General features: G+C 43.4%; 1 pseudogene; it reads right to left on the reverse strand.

Annotated features, from left to right (window-relative positions):
• Positions 1–363: 363 nt before the first annotated feature.
• LOC122738740 lies at positions 364–4,959 on the reverse strand (annotated as a pseudogene).
• Positions 4,960–8,507: the final 3,548 nt, after the last annotated feature.

Consider the following 8,507-nt stretch of genomic DNA (forward strand, 5'->3'; position numbering starts at 1 on the left):
GCTGAGGACTGATGTGCAGGCTGAACATGGGAGCAATCACCTTGAAATGCTCCCTAAGTCAATCACTCTTCAGTGCTGCCTTAAAAGGTCTGTGACTTTCCAATGACACATGAGTGGTATTCCTATTGTATTACTCTAGTGCTTCCATTAGTAGTTTCCCATTGCCACATCAATTGTACCAACATGTAGTCAGAATGAGTTGCCTGTGTGTGTGTGTGTGTGTGTGTGTGTGTGTGTGTGTGTGTGTGTGTGTGTAAGCCATAATGAATGCTCTTTAGCATTTAAAAGTAAGTCTACTCATTATTTTTACATTTTTTGGGGGGGAGTTTCCCAAGTTTATTGCAAGGAACACAAAATTAAACATTAAACAGCTCCTCTTGGTGTTTTGAAGTTCATCCCAACAGTGGACTGGGTAACTTGCAGGTTGGACAAACTGCCAAAGTCCAGGAGTTTCAACATTTCTTTGGTATCGGGGTCCACTTCAATGATCTCCTGATCCAAAGCAGAGACCTAAGGGACATAGTTATCCCTCCTTTCTCTTTCTTCTTCTTCCTGCAATTTGATGGAGATACCTCTCACAGGGCCTCTCTGGATGTGCTTCATCAGGTGAGTAACATATCCCGCGATCTTGTTGCAGAGCTTCTTGATGGGGATGATGGCGATCTCCTTGCACACGCGCTTGTTGGTGTGGAAGTCGTTGCCTAGGTAGGTGTAGTACTTTTCGATGATGACCCGCGGCGCCTTCTTCACGGTCTTGGTCCAGACGCAACACTACGGGCGGAGGAGAGTGAGTGGCCGGCCCGCCCTTCCCCACCCCCACGCCCGCTCTCGCCCGCCGGGCTGGGCCACCTCAGGCCCACCCGGCCACGCAGCCCCAAAGCAGCGGCGGCTGCCAGGCTCAGAGCCTGCCTTGCGGGGCCTACATTTGGGGGGAGGGGCGGGGCAATGAGGGATAAGTGACTTGCCCAGGGTCACACAGCCAGTAAGTGTCAAGTGTCTGAGGCCGAATTTGAACTCAGGACCTCCTGTATCTAGGGCTGGTGCTTTATCCATTGCGCCACCTAGCTGCCCCCTACTCGTTATTTTTGATATCAGAAAACCTATAGAAGAATTAAGGAACTGAGGCTTCAAGACTGTGCAATATAAGTAAAGGTTAAAAAAAAAAATCCTACATTATTTAGCTTTAGAGATTTGGACAAGAATATTGGGTGGGGAATGAGGCAGGGGCACAAAATCACTGTGTTTAGGTCATTTAAGGGTTATTATGTGGAAGAAGGATTGGGCTAATTCAGCTTTGCTCCAGAGACCAAAAATAGGTACACTGGGGAAAGCTGCAAGGAGATAGATTTAGGCTCTGAGGGAAAAACAAAATAAACAAATAATCAAAACTGTCAGAGTGGAACGGGCTGTTTTTAGAATGTAAGCTCCTTGAGGGCAGGGACTCTTTTTGCCTTTCTTTTTGTAGCCCCAGCATATAGTAAGAGCTTAAATGCTTGTTGATTTTCTAAATGCTGGTTGAGGGCTAGTGAGTTCTCCAATACTGGATGTTCTCAAGCAGAGACTGGGTGAACCATTTGTTGGGAATATTGTAGAGGAAATTTCTTCTCTAGTACAGACTGGACTAGTGTCTGATGATATCCCATCCACTTCTGAGAGTCTGAGAGTCTGGACTTTCTGATCACACAAAACTCTAGATTTTGGCTTCCATGATAGAATGTGGGTGGAGGCACACCAGAACGTGTATTTTTTCTATCTTACTTTTGTGGTTCATGATAGTTCGTTACACTCAGTCAAAAGCTATTTGTTCTTTAAAACATTTGTTGATACATTTTGTTTTGACGTGAGATACTTCCCCCCAAACACCTAAGCAATCTCCCTAGAATTCCATTCCCCAAACACAGTTAAGCAAAACTGCCTAATGGCATGATTGTGAGTGGAAGTGCATGTTATTTTACACTTTTGTAATTTATTGATTATTAAGGGGAAGGAGGAGTGCATTGCTTGACTTGAATAGCATGGTACCAATATTACCCACTATATTTGACTTGAGTTTTGCAGCTCTTTGTATCTTTATTTATATCAATGTCATCATTGTGTATATTATATACTCTACATTGCTTCCCTTTCGTGGAATTCTTCATATTGTTCTTTCTATTATACCGCCCCCAGTTCGCTCATCCATTTCCCCAATTACTGGGCCCATGCTTTGTTTCCAGATTTTTATCACACACACAAAAATAACTGCTATGGATTGCTTTGTGTGGATGGGTCTTTTTTCTGTTGTCCATATGCTTCTCCGGGTATAGAATCCATGGTGGGATCTCTGGATTAAAGGTTGTAAACAACTGAGCTATTTAGAAGCTCTTAAAAACCCAATCTTGTCGAAGCCTCAGTTACTGGAAACCCTTTCTGCTTGGGGGTGGGGGGTGGGGTGGGAAAGGAGCAGCTTTCTCTAGTTTCCCAATTTGATAAAATTTACCTCTTTTGAACCCAAAGATGTTGCTTTGATAGAACCTGCTTGGGCAGCATGTTTTGGGAATATCAAGAGAGTTTGGATAATCCTGTCACCCCAGCCTAGCACATTTCAGTCATTGAAAATGTGTATGAATATGTGCCCTGGCACATGCTGCAAGGCTGGCTTTCTTATTGGCAGTGGGTGATCACTGTGACCCACTCACTTGACTATTTGAAGTGCTACCAAGGTAAGTATTCCTACCTATAGAAGTAAGGCTAAGGGATGGACCAAAGCCTGGTATCAGATTGAATTCTTTTGTTGTTTATGGCATACTAAAACCCTGGATAATCTCCCCTATTTGGGGAGATTTCCTTCCTTATGTGATTACCACTATTAGGTCTATATCCCAAAGAGATCATAAAAAAGGGAAAAGGACCCACATGTACAAAAATATTTATAGTTGCTCTTTTTGTGGTGGCAAAGAATTGAAAATTGAGGAGATGCCTATCATTTGGGGAATGGCTAAACAAGTTGTGGTAAATGAATGTAATGGAATACTATTGTGCTGTAAGCAGGTGGATTTAAGAAAAACCTGGAAAGACTTACATGAATTGATGCTGAGTGAAATGAGCAGAACCAGGAGAACATAGTACACAGTATCAATGACATTGTGTGATAATCAGCTGTGATAGACTTAGCTCTTCTCAGCAATACAGTGATCCAAGACAATACCAAAGGACTCATGATGGAAAATGTTCTCCACATCTAGAAAACAAAAAACGACCTGTGGAATCAGGATGCAGATTGAACCATACTGTTTCTACTTTTTGTTTGTTGTTTGAGGTTTTCCCCTTTTGTTCTGATTCTTCTTTCAGAACATGACCCATGCAGAAATATGTTTAATGTGATTGTACACATGTAACCTATATCAGATTGCTATCTGTCTGGGAGAGCGGGGAGGGAAGAGGAGGGAGAAAAATTTGGAACTAGAAACCTTATAAAAACAAATGTTGAAAACTATCTTTACATGTACCTGGAAAATAATAAAATACTTTATGATAAAAAACTTTAAATAAAAATGTTTATTATTTAAGAAAAAAATAAATTAGACTCTTGAAGTTAATACAATGCCAGGCTTATTCTTAGTTTTGCTAAGAACTGAGTTGATCATGGGGGAACTTTCATACTACTGCCATAGCACCTGCTAGTCTTGGAAAGTCTTCAAAAAAGGAGGTCCCATAGGGATATTTCTTAGGGAGGAAAATCCCTAAAGTTCTCTGGGCTTCTGTTTCTGAATTGGCTCATTTTCCAAATGAAGTCAAGCCATTTATAGACCTCAACATCATTATCTTCTCACTCTCTGAATCAAATTCTTTCTGTGGTTATGGAATGAAGACCACAATCCTTGGCTTATCATTAAATCCACTTTCTACCCTTGGCCCCAGGTTTGGCCCTACTCAACTTTCTAGACTTTTCTCCTATATAACCCCCTCTCCCCATCTATTCTAGTCATGCTTAAATATTTCTTGGTCATCTCCTCCTCTACCTACACCCATACAACAGGCTCTTCTCTACCTCTATCTCCCTGAACCTTTTCTTATTTGTTCCCACTGCTTGGAATACTCTCTCCTATCTACTCTATCCACCCATCAATTCTGAGTTCTCATTCCATGTCCTCTCCAAAGCCTTCTGTGACTTTGTTTCCCAGTAATCTCCCTCTCCTAATTCTACTCTCCCACTGGATTGTAAACTCCTCTAAGACAGGGGAAATGTTCTGTACTTATTCTTGTTTTTCCTTCCTTGTCAAACACCATGCTATGCAGATTTTTGGGGGGTCGGAACTGTGATTTAATCTCTTATGGGGAACTCTTGGGATGGAGCCACATTTCAGCAGATCACCAAGCTTCCTTCTCTCCTCCCTGTGGCTTGAGTTGGAGCTCCATTTGCCACATTTCAGGCATCAGTGGACCAGCCAGAGCTCACACATTTGTTCTGATGAAGGCACCGGACAGTGATGGGATGAGTGAGCTATCTTTTCTGCTTTGGTTTGCCTCTGACCTAGAGATTCGGCCTCCAGCATAGGCTGAGCTCACAGGCTGTGCAGGGAACTATCCAGAGAGCCAGAATCTTATGGGCGACACACACACACACACACACACACACACACACACACACACACACACACACACGGCATATTGTAAGGCAGATAAAATGATAGCAGCTTTTCCTAGACTAGCATCTGCTATTCAATTGGGAAATTATGGTGAAATGCAACTGTTCTCAGCAACTCCCAGCTGCCTCCCCACCAGACAGTGTTTCCCGCTGCATGTAATGAGTGGAAGACTGGCTTTGGCTTCTAGGATGGATTTTGTCAAAGCTGTTGGGAGTCCCTGAACTCGGCAGCCCTTCTGAGATTCCCTTTGTAGAAGTCTGGGGGTGGTGTGGTACTTTGGAAGGGGACTGGGGTTGCCACCAGAAAACCTGGGCTCAAGTCCCAGCTCCATTATTGTGAGTCTCAATTAGGCAGATCTCTTTCTATCTCTGGGCTGTGGTTCCCTCCCCTTTAAATGAGGGGATTGGATGATGATGATCTGGGAAGATCATTCCAGTTTTAACATTCTGGTGCAGTGCAACAATCTAGTAAAATTAGATCTGGCATCTACTGTTTATAGTGCTAATATGTAGGTCCTGGGGGAGACTAAAAATTCAGATAAGGCTCGATGTCCTCTTTAAAATGTAAGGGTTGGGGACAGCTAGGTGGTGCAGTGGATAAACACCAGCCCTGGATTCAGGAGGACCTGAGTTCAAATCTGGCCTCAGACACTTGACACGAGCTGTGTGACCCTGGGCAAGTCCCTTAACCCTAATCGCTCAGCACAAAAAAACCCCAAAAACGACAAAACAAAAAACACACACACACAAAATGTAAGGGTTGGCTCTTTTTTAGCAAATGAAGAAAATGAAGCCTGGAGAGGCTCCAACTTGCCCACAGCTAAGAGGTGTTAGGGATGAGATTTGAACTGAGGTCCTATGACTCCCCAGACCATGTGCTTTCTTGCGGTATTATATATATATATATATATATATATATATATATATATATATATATATATATATATATATGTTGTGGGCCCTTTATTCTTTTTTTGGCGGGGCAATGGGGGTTAAGTGACTTGCCCAGGGTCACACAACTAGTAAGTGTCAAGTGTCTGAGGCTAGATTTGAACTCAGGTACTCCTGAATCCAGGGCCAGTGCTTTATCCACTGTGCCACCTAGCTTCCCCCTGTCCTTCATTCTTGAAGGGGACCATGATATCAGGGTGATGGCATGACTTGTAGTGAATTGGATTTAAGTGAGGGAGAGCAGCACAAGGTCACCAACCTCACTCTCTCCTCCAGAGCCATCTGGGTCCATCTGGAGATGGCCCCGGATGTTTAAGGCAGTTGGGGACTTGAACAGGGTCACACAACTAGTAAGTGTCTGAGGTGAGATTTGAACTCAGCCCCTCTTGACTCCAGGGCCAGTGCTATATCCACTGCACCACCTAGCTGTCCCTAGCACAGATGTATGAACAATAATTTTTCCCACATATGTATGAACAATAAAGAAAAGACCTTGACCCAAGACACCAAAGTCCTTCTCTCAGCTATGCACTTTAAACTCAAGGTGGTCAATTGGCATCTTAAGCCTGTCGTTAAATATAGAACTCAAGATTTTGTGGGGTGGGGTAGGGGGAAGGTGGGAGGTGTCCCTTTGAGATCAAAATCTTCAGTCCTGTGACCTTCACCCTGTCCACATAAAGACTACAGTCTAGTAAGGAGATAAGACCTCAGTTCAGATGACACTAATATACATTAGAGAGCAGCAAATAAAGTCCTAGATGAGGTCCAAGCACAAGGTGGTGTTACTGGGGGACTCCCATTTTGAGTAACATCCTCCCTCCCAAATCCCCTCTTGATCGATTAAAAAATGAGGCTATCTCTGAGCCCCTGGCTTCAACAGCTCACCCAGTTTCTGTTATTATGCCAAGGAGATTTGTGGAAAGTAAAGGGAAGTCTTTTTATTCTGTTATTTGGAAATTAGCTCAAAAATAGACACTGTTTGCTTGGTTACTGTAATCTTCTCCCTCCCCCCAAATTGTTTCTCAGAGAAAATTGCCTGCACAGTCTGCATCCTTCCTGTCTGGGCTGGTGGAACAAAACAACTCGGGTTTTTCATGTTTCAGCTACCAGACAACAGCACCGCCGAAGAGATTTGGGATCAGAGTGATTAACCCCAAGGTGGTTTATCTTCTCGGGCTCTGTTCTGGCTCTCCAGGCAAGCAGCAGCTATCTGGTGAAATCATCAGGTCGTTTTTGATTATTCTCATTTATTGAAAAGCTCCCAGATGAAGGAAAACCAAATTGGGGGGTGGGGGAAGGTGGATGAAAGGGGGAAAGGAAAAGAAAGGGAACAATGAAGTCTTTCCTCTGTCTAGCAATTCACCGACTCATCTTAAATAATTTCATCTCTGTTCTCCTGCTTCCATGCCTGGAATTCACTCTCTCCTCTCCTCTCCACCATGCCTAGGATTCAGTCTTACCTCAACTCTACAGCTTTTTCTTTTGGAGCCAGCTCACATGCCACTTTCTCCATGAAGCCTTGTCCTTGCAAAAAGTGATCCCTCCAAATGTTCCTAGAGTCCACTGTTTGGATCATATCATATAATAAGGACTTATATCCTAGAGCTAGAAGGGACCTCAGAGACTATTTAATCTAACCCCCCAACATTTTACATTGAGGTGATGGATCCACAGAGATTAAGTCATTTACCTAAACATATACAAGGGGCAAGTATTAAAGGCAGGATTGAAACTCAGATCCATTGACTCAAGAACAGGTACTCTTTCTACTGTACCAGCTATCCCCTATCTAGCCTCAGACCCCAACACAATCTACCTTGTCTTATGACAAATTCTGAAGGTCTTCCCCTCTCAGATTGATTTTTTATGAAGGCAAACTAGGACATCTTTTCCTTGATTCTTACCTAGTCTTTTGTGTGTGTGTGTGTGTGAGGCAATTGGGGTTAAGTGACTTGCCCAGGGTCACACAGCTAGTAAGTGTCAAGTGTCTGAGGTCGGATTTGAACTCAGGTCCTCCTGAATCCAGGGCTGGTACTCTATCTTACCTAGTCTTTAATCACTGAATGAGTGTTGCCTCAGACAAGCTGAGACCTGGGAAAAACCTTGTTCTGACCAATGTCTTGTCATTGGGCTGAAAATGACTCTGGAAGAGAGAGTGAGGCTGATGACTTCACACAGCTCTGCCTCACTTAAACCCACTTGCAAGTCAAGGCGTCACCCTCCTGATATCATCAGTCCTCTCCAACAACAGAGGACTAACAACAACAAACCTTATCTTATACCTACCTTTGTCCATGTAATGTTCCCCTTTCCCTACTTTCTGGGCTTTACAGTAAACTATGAGCTCCTTTTCAGTGATATATCCCTAGCACGAAGCATCAGGCCCTGCACATAGTAGGTATTTCATGTTTGTTGAATTGAACTGAATTAAAATGGAGTGTACAGCACGGGAGAAAGAGATGTATGTGAGGGGCTACCCCTCTTCTGTAAAATTGGGATAATAACAGTGCCTATCCCAAGGGGTCATTGTGATGGTCACATGAGACCATATGTCAAGTAAACCTTAAAGAGCTGAGTATTTACCTAAACTGGCAAATGCCAGCTATTATGTAGGAAAAGTCAGATATCACATGGTCAGGCTGGTGTGTGGGAGTTGGCCTGCTCTCCAAACAACTATGACCTCAAAGCCTCAATGCAGGTCAGCTACCTTCTGAAGGTTACCCACCCATCCTTGTCCTCCTGTCTCCTTTTCTATGAGTAGCCCATACTCTTCACTCGTGTTTTCATTCATTCAAAAAGCACTTAATGAAGCATCTACCATATGCAGAGCCTGAGGTGAAGTGCTGGTTTTACGTCACAGGCCTTACTTTCAAAGAGTTTGCAATATTAAGGACAAGTTGAATGCATGTTGGATGGTTAGCCTGGAGAA

Source organism: Dromiciops gliroides, chromosome 2 (assembly GCF_019393635.1).
Source record: "Dromiciops gliroides isolate mDroGli1 chromosome 2, mDroGli1.pri, whole genome shotgun sequence".
Classification (NCBI taxonomy): domain Eukaryota; kingdom Metazoa; phylum Chordata; class Mammalia; order Microbiotheria; family Microbiotheriidae; genus Dromiciops; species Dromiciops gliroides.